The 13687-nt window shown below is 40.9% G+C and overlaps 1 protein-coding gene across 1 annotated transcript in view; it reads right to left on the bottom strand.

Annotated features, from left to right (window-relative positions):
• FAM135B (family with sequence similarity 135 member B) overlaps positions 1–6744 on the bottom strand; it is a 172999-nt gene extending 166255 nt beyond the window's left edge. The window contains exon 1 of the mRNA XM_054167407.1: positions 6595–6744. The gene's annotated coding sequence lies outside the window, so the exon portion shown is untranslated. The remainder of the gene's footprint in view (positions 1–6594) is intronic.
• Between the last annotated feature and the right edge of the window lie 6943 nt (positions 6745–13687).

The raw sequence follows: 13687 nt of genomic DNA, 5'->3' as shown, positions 1-13687 counted from the left end.
GATCAGGGTATTATTATTAGCTACACTAAACCAATGAGCTGCTCAGCACGACAAGTTTAATAAAGCACTAATGTCACCTACTTCCAACGCAAGCCACCTAAAGAAAACAAGGCCTAATTTACAGTGCTACTAAAATTTAGCAAGAGTCTGCTGATCATTCTTCACCAGATTTTCTTGCTAGGTTTTGTTTGTTTGTTTTTTTCCCCCAGCAATCTTTCTCTCCTCTGCAGATAGAAAAATTGACACAACCAAATTTATTCCTCCTTTTCCCATTATAAAAGACAGAGCACATCTTAGGGCTTTATACATAATCTTCTGGAATTATTTTACCTCTCAGTTTTGGGCCAACCTGCACGTGGTGACTTCTTACAAAAAAAGAATAAATAAATAATCTAAATAATCTACTTTGTCCTTCTTCTGCTTCTCAATGCCCCTGACTTTGCTGCTCAGTTCTCCACACAAAGATAAGGAATGTTCTGGTGGTCCTGATGTCCCATGCTAAAACAGCAGCATGACTTTGACCCACCTACTGCAGCCAACAAAAGCTTTTCAACCAATGGAGTTAAGTCTTCCATGCCTTTCTGAAACAACATTATTTTCACAGCCTTGTGCATTATTTCTTTCTGAAAAGACTTTTGTGCATGGGGATGAATCCTGCTGTTTCTGAGGTCAGTAGCTAGCATCCTATAGCCTCCAGCAGTGAAAGGGCTGGGTGGTTGTAGAGCAAAGCACTCTACAACACAGCACAATACAACTCTCTTTTCTCAAACATCTACCCTGGCAAACTGTACCCTCACACAGCTCAGCTTAAACACAGCTGCAGAGGGAGATAGAAACAGAGAGAAAACAATGAGGAGACGTGGGACGAGGAGACATGGACACAAAAAGAGAAGTTTTTAGCTGAGGTTTTAAACCAAAACAAACAGGCAAAGAAAACAAATAGGGCTGAGCTGCTGCAAGAATGTATTATCCAATGTCATGTACTCAGTAAGCACCCGTAAGACACTGCTTCCCTCTAATAAAATCTATCTGCCTTGTCCTACAGAGATTCTCGTGTCTTAAGGTGTGGGATAGTTGGGTTCTAAGAGCATGAAGAGCTGCAGATGTAAGGTAGTACCTGCTGAACTCAGGCACTCAAACACACAGCAGCTGAGCAGCTGCTAGATGTGTTGTCAGTCCTTTGCAGAAGCCAGAGTACCAGTAAAAACCCAAATTTTGTTAGATCACACAAATCCATTAAAGTGGTGTAAAAAAGAACATGATCTTCCATGATTATCTGTTGCACCATGCTTCTATCACCACTAAAAACAATGAGAGACTTTCTTATGCAAACAAAATCATTTCTGCAGTTGTTTCATGCAGACATCCTCAAAGCTGACACTCAGAAGGCAAGGGCCTATTTAGATAGATCATGAGGTTGCATTATCTACAAGCATCATCTGCCCATGATAAGGTCAAGCCACAGCCACTGAGAAGAAGAGGCTATGGGTGGAAAGGAAAAGGAGATAATGGAATAGAGATTGACATTTTCATACTGAAACACCCTACTTGTAGAGGACTTGGTGGAGGGAAACACTGGTCTTTTTCCTCTGCTCTTTATGAAATCATGTTCAGAAATAAGGGTTGCTTTTCCTACTGCCACAGTGGTTTTGGCAATACAGGCTGACAAACTGATAGAGATACAAACAAGAACTCAAGCCACATTCTCCAAGTAATCTGTTCTTTTGGGCCATAAAAAAGTAATGGAATATTGCTTTCTAGCCTCAGAAGCAAATGCAATGTTAGCCACTTGTTAGGAGCTGAATTACACATTAGAAGATGCTGGTAGACCCAGTTTCCTTCCTAGGCACACAAATCTGTCTATCCCAACTAACTGGAGCAGGAAAGAACCTGCTGCTCCCCAGGCTGCTAAACAGTGGCATCAGGGTCCTAATAAGTCAAGCCCTTAACTGAGTTACATTAAGGAAGTCCCACTTGTCATTGTGCTGCATGCTGTGAATCCTTACAAGCCACACTGTTACCAGGAGGGCAGAATTTGAAATGTCCATTCTAGAGAGATAGAAAACAACTTATTGTAGTCCCACTGCTCAATACAGACCTGTTGTATTATGAGTAATATCTGCAATTCTACTTTTCAAGTCTAATAGGATGCATAAAATCTGACCTATCCATGACAACACTACAAACTTAGAACAAATAAAGATAAATGTAGAGAAATAGATTTACTAGGCACAGATCAGAAGGTACAATAGTGAGCATTTGGTAAGTAAATATACCAACAGAAGGTCAAACAACTGCTTAGGCTCTCTTATACCTATGATCCTAGGTATAGCCAGGATATTGCATCTATCTTATTGTCTCATGTGCAGTAAGAGAATTAAATATTGTAGATCCTTCTGTGTCCAGTGAAGATGATCTTAAATGTCTCTGTGGACGTCAGCAGAAGCAGAATCACTCTTTATTTGATACAGCCATAGAAATGGCTTACTTCAGTACTGAAGTTTAGCCACATCTGAGGTGTAGAGGCCTCAGACACAAAGAAACTACAAGACACATCTGAACCTAAGACAGAAGCAAAAATGTCATGAGTTTTCTGGCAGATTTGTAGGAGGATCTAAAAATCCACTCTTAGGAGAGAAACCTCACCCCCTTTCAAGGGATTCTCTTTTGGTCTGAGACAATGCATGGATGTTAGCATCCTCTAAGTATAGGAAAGGAAGAAATTCTCCCTATAACAGTTTGTATGTTCCATCTGCTGCAGTGAAACAAGGAGGAAGTAAACCTGCTGAATAGCGAAGTCATTAATATCCCTAACAGAATTATTGCATTTGGAAGATTTGGAAGAAGACAACTTCTGATTCTCTAGCTCGACAAACTGAGATCATGCTTGACCTGGTTCTGACCTTGTGAAAGAGGGCTATACTCAGCCCAGCAGCCACAACCACTCTGGTTAGTTTTTGCCCTTTACCTCCTGGAGCAGTGTTAACAAGGGTCATGCTACAACACAGGTCCTGGATTCTTTGCAGCGTGTCAGACATTGCCACTGTGCAAGGAAGGGAGCTGGGAACAGAGAAGGTGAGAAGAATTATGGACAAAGTGAGACACCTGCACTGTTCATGGTCTTAGACACACTTTTCTCAATGCTGTGCTATTGGGAAGCACAGACTCACAGTCGGTCTCACTGACTGGAGCGGCGGTAAAGTTTGATCTATGAGCAAGGAAGCTGATGGACCCCAGGCTGAGCAAAGAGGCCAAGAATTTCTACTTCCTGAGCCAATAGACTAGACAAGAATGATAACCTTTCCAAATGCTAACAAGGGAGAACATTAGCTAGGTGGACACAAAGATCCATATAAAATGAGCATGGGTATGATTCGGATTTAAGGAGAGCCTGCCAAGACCAAACTGACCCCTGGAGAAGATAAATATTGACAAAAAAAAAATAATGGTTATTTCCTTCTCAGGTATGGGTGGGTCATAATTCCTGCTAATTTCAAGGGGATCAGACAAATAGAAAGCATGCAATCTCTACTGTAAAGAGCTCACCCTTCTCCTAGTCACTGGAAAAAACTTACATTTTCCATAGTTGTGTGTCTGTCTCATCAAGCAGCAGAACTGTCCAACCACCATACGGTGAAAAGGGAAAAAAATTACAATATTGCAACGGAGAAAATCACTGAGTGTGAGTATTAAATGGAGTAATAGATGGTGGTTTACACATAGCTTCAAAATAAAATGAATAGCTGACTACATGCAAGGCACAAAATTCACGAAATCATCTCTTGCCTCAGGTTACTATAGAGTGGGATCTGCAAAACAAGAGCTTCTTTTTTTTTAAAGAGCCCTGGCTGCAGCATATCAGAAATTCCTGTGTCAACCTGTTGACAAAAGCTGACTTCTGAACAGCTGCTGTTGTATAAGTCTTGCTTCATTCTGAGTTCCAAGAGACATGGTCAGTGTCTAAGGAAAGTAAGGATGAGGGTTTTAAAAGGTGCTTGGAAATATAGTTAGATACAAACCCATTTTTTTTCCCTTAGAATAGTGCTAGTGAGCAAAAGTAAGTGGGCATCAGGAGGCCAGATCTAACAGCTGTGCACAAAACAAAAGAAAGTCTATGTTCCACTTCCATTGCTAAACAAATAAAATGTAATATAATAAGCCATGATATTAAATACAAACAAGCAAACAAACAACTTTCCTAAGCTTTCCAGTTTGAACAAGGGGAAAAGGTGTAGGGATTTGGGGGTTGGGGTAGGGAGGGGCACTGAGCAGTGAAAATCAATCATGTTAGGTCAGGAATTCATATTGATAGCAGACTTGGTGCCCTGACTTTCCATAAAGAGACCTTCACAGAGTATTTTTATGGCAAAGCAGTGCTCATGAAAACAACAACCCTGCCTGTCTCTCCCAGAGTCATTGCTAAGAGAAGTTTTGCAGCCTCATAGCAATCAAAAGTACATCTGTGAGTTCTGGTTTCCACTAATCATATGCCCATATCTATAAGCAAAGTAAGACTATATGAGTTTGAGGGTGCTAATGTGTAATCCTGAAGCCCTCTGACCTTCAGTCACTTACTGATGCTGATGAGAGGATCACTGTTCCACTCCTTAGGTACTCCTTGATTATGAACTTTGCATCTGTGCAACACGTATAAATAGGATTGTGATAGTGTTACTGACATCTCAGCATCAGAAGTATTATCAAGTTTGTGCTCTTTTTACAGGTATTTTTACAGGCACTGTTATTCCCTCTCTGTTATTGCAAAGAGAAGATTTAAATATTCTCTAGAACTGAAGCAGATACCAAATCTTACACAGAAATACACTGTGTAATGTGGCCAGGCCAGCCTAGTGTCCTGCAGACTTTAGCCCTACGGTGCCTTGGTTTAATTAATGCATGTATCCAAAATCATCCTCTTCATTTAAACTTCATGTCCATGAGCATTGTTATTAACATAGATCACACAGCCTCTTGTATAAAAGACCTGCGGTGGTGGTAAGGTCAGGTTCCTAAGGAAATTATTTTGCAAATCAGAGCACTGCTTCCAAATAATTCTTTGTGTTTTCTTTTTCTATCCCTCATCCTATCAAGTTGCCTTGGGATGGGATGGAATGTAAGTCCCAGGTAGTTTTTACAACATTTTTATATAAGAACTGAGTATGAGGTCCTGTCAACCTCCTCTAGCCTGCAGACGGAGAATGTTTATAATCAGAGAGAAAAGGTGGGCCAAATTCTGCCTTCTATTCTATATCTATAATGTCAAATTACCTTCCAGCTTCAGCTGATTTTAGAACCATCTGCAGGCAAGTATCAAACCACGGGACTGAATCAAAAAGCCCTGTGATTTTCAAATCAGGTGTTAACATGAAAGACAGGTAGGTGCCTTTTAGACTTTATCATATTACTTGGTATATAACCACGGTACCATTAGGAAGTAGAACTATGACTCTGTCATATCACAGCATGGAATCAAAAGACTTCTATTAAAATGTTTATCATCAGTAACACCAGTGGCATTTCCAGCTGCACAGACAAGGAGGATATGGAGAGGACAGGGGAAGATCAGGACACCAGGCAGGGAGGACATGGGTTTAGAGAAGAGACAGCCACAGCAGCTTTCTCCTTACCATTAAATAAATAAATAAATATAGTTCTGTGGAAGTAGAAAGCTCTCTGCAGTCATTACATAGCAAGCACTTACTGCTTGGATTTAACTTACTTCTTATTGTCTCTTTCATGCTTCTCAGCCATTTATGCAATCATTCACATATATTTACCTGCAGAAGGACACTCCACAGCTTTGGACCTCTTCTGTTTTTAAAATGACAAGGACTGTCCCCATGTGCCTTTGGATTAGAGCTATTCTTCCTACCTTTTTAAATGCACCCAGTCCATGCTTTCTCACACACAGATGAAGTGTGCATCTCTTATTGCCTGGCCATCATTCCCACATCTTTAAGATTTTTTTTTCTTTTTCCTTTTTAAAAGGTGTAAATGTTTTAAAGAAGTATTTTTACATATATATATACACATATATTCACATGTATGATCGTATTGTTATTGCAATATTTTGGCCTGGTTTTAAAGCACTTAAGGTAAATGTGCCAGTTGTGGACTAGAGTGAGGTTTCTAGTCTTGGCTATTCATGCACTTCTCTGGCTTACATCTCCCTGCTGGATAAGATGAGATTTATTTGTGGAGTGGGCTGAGACAGAAGTGCATTGTCGCATGATTATTTTTTTTAAAGGGTTATGAATTACCATGTCAACCTTTGCTCTGCTGCTGCTGTCCACTTTTATTTTGGGAGCACAGCCCTTCAGCACTGATCACATTGGGTTCCCTGATTACCTCATTCTCTACCAACCTTTTTGACCATTATTTATTATTCCTTATGTATCTGAGTGAAAGAGAAGAGGGACACGATGGCAGAGATGAAAAACATGAGCCAGAATATATGCTTGTCTGGAGTTGTCATCACACTGCTGTTGGAAGGAGTGAGCCAGAAAACTAGCAACAAACACTTGCACACAAACACACGCCAGACACACACCGCATCGATCACAGGGAGTTTGCAAGCAGCCCCACAGCTCTTACCTGGGTCGTCTGGGATCCCTCTGCAGTGCACCTCCCTCAGATCCCTCTTCCCTATTTTTCCCCGTGAGGAACAGTGGTGCCGGTGCCGGTGCTGTGGCTGGGTGACAGTGCAGGTAGGGGATGGCAGGCAGCTGGCTGCAGCCTCGGCTGCCGGGCTCTGGCTCCTGCCAGTGCTGCTGCTGCTCCTGATGATGCCGAGGAGGAGGAGAGACGAGTGAGGAGGAGGAGGATGCTGGCGGTGATGCTGTTGCTATGGTTACTCAACTCCGTGGCTGCAGCACCACTCAGCGCAACAGCTGCCCCAGCACCCAGACCTCGGCACCTGCTGGGCACATGTATTGCCCCCCAGAGCTCATCCAGGCGGACACTGATGATGGGGATCTTGGAGGTCACTTCTTGGCATGGCATCGGTGCCCCAGGAAAACAGATGGAGCATTGCATGTGAACTGTTTGCATTCTACACTTGTGGGTAAAGAGCTCACTACCCTGCAAAGGTCAAACAGCTTCTAGGAGGCCAGATTTTTGTTTTTCAGAGGACCTTTGCAATTTTATAAAGAAGTGAGCAAAACAGCAAAGCTAAGGAGGGGAATAATGTCCAAAGTTCCTGTCTGATGTAATTTTAAACTTTTTTTTCTCTTTCAAACTGGAGGTTAACCTTCTTCCTTTAAAACAGGACTTAAAAATGGGGGCTTACTGACTTCTTGTGTAAAGGTGGTTTTGCATAAAGAAATCCCCTTATAAGTGGGTTACTTGTGTGAGAGAGAGCTGCCTCTTACAACAGAGCAGTGAGAGAAAACCCTTCTGAAAGGAACCCTCTTACACAGCTTAGGACATTAATACTTTCATGCCTAATTACATGAACCAAACCAGACAAACTTTGCCTTTCTCTAAGGATCTGAAAATAAGGAAGGACAAAGACCTCAGCCAGATGAATGCCACATGATCAAAACATAGAATCCTAACTGAGAAAGACATGTGAAATCAACGCATTCAGTTGCCATTTACCTATCAAATACACACGTCATGAGGCTTTCATTTTGCACTGGAACATCACAAGACAGCAAGGTCACAAGAATCAAATGTCACTTCCATTGAAAAATGTCAGTGCAAAGCTGTGTAACATTCATAAGCCATGACAGTTCTTTCAAGAGCCAGTACTGTTTGCAGGACATTGTGAAACCCTGTCTAAGACCTGCTGAAAGAGAACAATCACTGGTGCAAACTTTCTAAAGGGATTTTGATTCCTGCTGCCAGAGCTCAGCTTGCATCCTGAATGCTGCAGATGGTATAAATCTATGAGCTTGAGCCACCAAGAAGATGAACTGGGTTATGTTTCCTATTAACTATCAGACCTGGAGAAACAGTTATAAGAGATGTGCTGGTAACACCTCTTCTCAAGGTGTTCTAGAAGGCTGTGTCCCCACAACATATTCATTTGAAGAATCAGAATCTGGTTCACATAAAGACATTTTATATGTATCTCATTACTATGGGCAAACCCGGAAACACTCAACTGAGGAGCAGAACATGCCAGCCAGCATACATTGTGAGAATTCCTTGGAATAGTTTCCCATTTCCCAGCCTCCATGTATCATATAACATTAATCATCACATATGTCATTCCCCTGTAGATTTTTAAATTAATGTCCTTTTAGGCAACAACTCTAGTGTCCATTCAGAGATTCTATGGAATAGTTGACTCAAAGGGCCTTTCTGCCTCTCAAAACAGAAATAACATGGTATCTATTTTAATTTAAAATATTAGACAGTACTCTGAGCCCTTTTCCAAGAGCTTAAAAATGTTAGGTGCAATTATGGCCCAGGGAATTCCCTGCTGTAATTCTGGATGCAGGGGAAGAAGATCTCATTGGACCAATAATTGTGAGCAAACCTAAATCACCCACACCATAACTAACTAGCTGACAGCAAAAGCCATCCTTATTTTGATCACTGAAACTACAAACAGATCTTATTTCTGCTAAATCAGGGAATGTACTGCAAAATTTATCTGCTGAGGTATGTGTAATCAGCTTGCAAGATTATATTTTCCAACTTTGCTTATTAGGGTTATTTTTTTTGAGAGCTGCATCTGTGATTTCAAAAGCACACAGAAGAGTGGCAGAAGATAGCCCCTCTGGCTTCAAGTGCTTTGGCTCAGCATGGCTGTGCTACACCACTGAGGATCTGTCCACTTTAATTCTCTTGTTGGCACTAATATGCAACACTGCAGAAAAGAGTCCACTAAAACCAACCCCTCTCTCTGGACTCTGAAGAGAGCACATCTTCAACTGTGCTAAAGGAACACAAAGTGTGTACAAAGCTCTAACAAAATAAAATACATAAATAAATAAAAACAACCAAACAAAACAACAGCAACAGAAAACAGAGACATTAAAAAAAGTCATTTGACCTCAGTGATGTAAGGATGTAAGAAGTCCCAAATGGTGGGAACAATGAGACTTCCACCAATTCACCAGGGAAATGAGTTCAGGTACAATATGCAAAGCATGTTGATTTCATAAATAGATATGCTTCTACAAGAAAAACAAAAAGGATGTGTCACAGCCATATTTGACAGAGCCTAGAAGAAAGGCTGCATCTCAGTCACAACCTCCACAGAACTTATGTCATCTCTTCCAGCCATGCTGGAGTTACGGACACCTCAGGACATCTCAGAAGGTATTGACATTTATGCATCTAGTAATGTCTAGATTATCTTCTTTATTTAAATACTGAAAAGAGGTCAATCAATTTATCCTAACACAGCTTTCTAAAACAAACCAATTAAATGTTCTCTTGTCTTTCTTTTTCTCTCCCATTTTGTCAGGAAGAAAACTAGGTTGACTATCTTAGCTGTACTTGTCTACAGTTAAAGACAAATCCCATCTGTAACTCTTGTGTTGAAGAGCTGTCCTACCAAATCAGATATCTGAATTCTGATGACTGTCAGCAAGGATTAAAACAAAAACATACCTTCTGGAACTGCCTTTTTATCTGCCACCTTAGCCCCACAGGAACCTGAGGTTTCAGCAATGAAGAAGATTGTACGCCTGTTCAGCTTCTGGGTGTTCCCAAACTGGCTGAAATCTGAGCAGCATCAACACCCTTGGATAGTCAGTGTCCCAAAGCACAGCACAGGCAATACATGTCATATATTAGATTCTTTGCATAGAGCTCTAGAGCTGATTAATAATATACTGGAGCAGATATTCCAGTTAGAAAGCAGGATTCTTAATAGATGTCCAGTGGATCAGTCCATCCTGCAGGGAGGGCCTCACTGGACTGAAAATCATTTCTACAGGCTGTGGATTCATTTTCACTCTGATACCCCAAGTTTCTTTAACTGTAGTGCAATAGTTAGGATATGAATTCTGCTAATATCAGGATTTACACACAAAAAAAGTTTTTAATTAAATGAAGTGAGCTCAGAACTGCAGATTTTTCCAGATACTTGAATATCAGCACATAAAACCTTACAGGAGGCACAAGTGTGTGAATTAAACATGAACATAGGACAAGGAAGTAGGTATGTCTCAGACAAGCTGTTTCATGTGGCAAGGAAAGACCACAACACTAAGCTTCCACCTGGAGCCCCCAGTGAGTACTTCAGGCCAAAACTACATCCTGGCTGCAACAGCTTTCTTCAGGCTCTGGGACACAGCCTGCAGCATGAAAACCCTGAGAAAGAGCTCTGTGGATATGTGAACAACAGTTCTAGGGAGCAGAAGGTAGGGCCAAATGCATGCTTCAGGCTACTAGCAGGAAACTTAATAGCTCTGTAGTTAATGGACAGAGAAACTGACGTTTCTCTTTGGATGAACTGAACAGCTGAATTTACCTTTTAGTTGTGATGCAGACTTTCCAGGGACTATTTCTTTCTACTCAGTCTTTATGATTTCAGGAAAAGGTAAGGTCTGAAAGGACAGTGCTTGGCTCACGAGAACAAACAGCACTTACAGTATTGGGGCTTTGATTTCTTCAGGATCCTCTATACCCCGTAGGAACAGTGAGATGGCCAAGATCCTTTTAGGAAGCACTGCACCATACTGCTATAGCAGGGTTTGAAACACTCTCTGATGTGACATGCAACACAGTCTCACATAATCCAGTTTCATGCTATGCATCAAAGGAGCACTTAAGCGAAGGAAGGAAAGAAATAGGAAGAAAAAAATCAGATGCATGCCTTTCAGGCAACTCTTTGGTAAAGAGTGATTAACTAAAATATACCTACAATCAGAGATCCACCATTCCTGCCCCATCCCTGGAAGTGCTCAAAGTCAGATTGGATGGTGCTTTGACTCAGCACCACCTAGAGAACTCAAATCATTCCATAAATCTAACAAATATAACAGATTCTTAGGGAATACCACAGTATAAAGCTGGTTTTAAAATCATGTAGCACTATAAAATATAATTCATCATTTTACTAAGTATGTATTTCACACAAAAACTCACATAATATAACATACAGAAGGATCACAAAGGTTTGGTTTGCTTCAATAGTTGTATCTGAGAAAAGCTGGAAGAGTGTAAGCTTATACCTCTTACAAGTCCTTACACTTAGCCTGTCCTCAAGCCACAGAGTCTTCACTCAGCTGCTATCCACTTAATATTTTGTCATTCTGTTTGTGGCCCAGCATCTTATTTATTACAGCCAACCCACCAAGGTATTTTAAATAAGAAAAATGTACATTTATCCACCAGTGCTTCCCTTGCAGGCAGTTGGAAATCTCAGGATACAGTCTTCTCATTCAGAACTCTGGAAGATTGCATGCTAGACAGAAAACCCAGAGAAAACAAACTAAGCACATTTCAAATGTTTAACATGATACAAATATCTAATCAGACTTGAAGGAGCTACTGCTGTTTCTGAAGTGTCTTTGTGTACTGGTTCTGGAAAAAATAACATATCTACTGACACTGAATGAGGGATGAACGCCTTTAAAGAATGATCTACTTTGATTAACTCTTTAAGCATATCTACAGTCCTCTGCAGAACACAGTAGTTTGATTTGGAGGTATGTTTCTTATCTTACCAATGGCTGAAGCAAAAAGTGAACCCAAAGACACAAACCTATCAACTTCCATGCTCAACTTTATGCCCACTGATAAACTCTCCCTTCATTTTTACACACAGTCTCAGTTTTCCTCCATGTACACATATCACCATACAAGTATAGTCCCACTTTACACACATCCATCCCAGTCAGCTTGCAATATTCTAAGCCCAAATCACTTGGTCTCTTCCTAGGTCTCTTGTTACCTCCTAGACCTCCCTCTGCCAACCATAAGGTCAACTTCTTCCTCTTTAGCTTGGGCACAGTGCAGGAAGACTTCCTTCCACCTTGTGTCCCACTTTAGATTAGGTCAAACCTATAGCATCCAACACAAAGGAAGAAAAGTTGCAGATAAATTCTTGTTTGACACAGACTGGAAAACAGCCAATGCAGTCAGCTTATCAGAGGAACTTAGCTGTTTATATCTAGTTGCTGCTAAACACCAGAAAATTGTGGTTATTTAAAGGTTTATGGGCAGTCTTAAGAGAAGTTCTGAGAGATGAATGCAACAGAAAGAACATTTCTTTTCTCTTTGGAGTGTGATTCTTCCAATAAAAGCATACAATCCATTTCTAATGTGATCAAAATTGATTATTTCTCCTAGATTCTTTTATGGAAACAGCTGAAGTATTTTGACTGCAGTTTTCCAGAATTAACTCAATGCAAGTCAGATGCCCCTGTGTAAAGAGTTTCACCCCAAGCAATAAAGATACAGCCAGATGATAAGCTGTAAAAGCTAGAGTGTTACTATAAGAAACACTGGACAACCTTAATAGTCATCAGTGTCACACCTGCCTAAAATACACATTAATTCACTTAAACAGCCAGATGGGCTTGTTTGTTTAAGACTCTTCCACAGTGGTTTTCAACTTCGTTTTTATGTATGTTTTAAAATGCAAAATACCAGTTGTCATGCAGCTCTGGCAGTACTTTGCTATTAACTGGACTTTGCATACAAAGATTTAAAAAATAAAAATAAAAATCAGAACCTAACACTTGTCTAAACATTGCTTCCAATGAGGTTCACATTGCAGCCTTGTAAGTAGAGAAGAAAAATCATCCTCATTTCTGTCTAGTTAAAGCATGACACAGATGAGCTAAGTGAGCTTCAGGAAATGTCTATTATAGGTAGAAAACGGACAGAGGAGCAAATAGCTTGCTCTAAGCTAGCATGCAGCATACTATTCAGCCACTGGATGGCAATCTGTTGTACAAAAGCCAAGCCAGTGGCAAACCAGCGCTTTCAACAGTGCTGGAGGTTAACATCTGAGATCTGAACACCAAGTTTGAAGTGCTTTAAGTGTTGACCTATAATTTTCAACAACCATATTGTTTTCTAACTCAGAAACACTCCGAAGCCCATTTAGACAGTGATAATTGCTAGAAACATTATTGCCTTCCTTGACTCAAGCTGGAAATACAATGGTATGAAGTAACAAGATCAAGGGAAAGTCAAACTCTAAACAGCTGTGGCAAGTCTGGGTAATGGAGTTTCAGATGTCATTATCCAGATTGAGTCTAACGTTTCCACCACAGCTCTAAAGCCTCTGTAGCAACAAAATAACCCCATGCACTACTACAGACTAGGAGCTAACGACCTGGTGGACAGCAAGTTCAGCTTGAGCCATCAATATGCTCTTGTGATCAAGAAGGTCATGGTATACTGGACTGCATAAAGAAGTCTGTGACCAGCAGGTCTAGGGAGGTTCTCCTCTGTGTCTACTATGCCCTAGTGGGGCCATATAGAATCTAAGAATCATAGAATAGTTTGGGTTGGAAGGGACCCCCAAGGATCATCTAGTCTAAACCTCCTGGAGTGAGAAGGGACAGTTCTGGGGCCCCTAGTTCAAGAAAGACAAGAAACAACTGGAGAGAGTTCAACAGTAGGCTACAAAGATGATTAGGGGACTGAAACATCTCTGAGGAAAGGGTGAGAGACCCAGGGCTCTTTAGCCTCAGGAAGAGAAGACTAAGAGGGATTCTTGTCAATGTTCATCAGCATCTAAAGGGCAGGTGTTAAGAGGATGGAACCAGAC

Source organism: Dryobates pubescens, chromosome 14 (genome assembly GCF_014839835.1).
Source record: "Dryobates pubescens isolate bDryPub1 chromosome 14, bDryPub1.pri, whole genome shotgun sequence".
NCBI classification, from domain to species: Eukaryota; Metazoa; Chordata; class Aves; order Piciformes; family Picidae; genus Dryobates; species Dryobates pubescens.
Note: the sequence above shows the minus strand (reverse complement) of the source record. Positions and strands in the feature narration are given on the sequence as shown.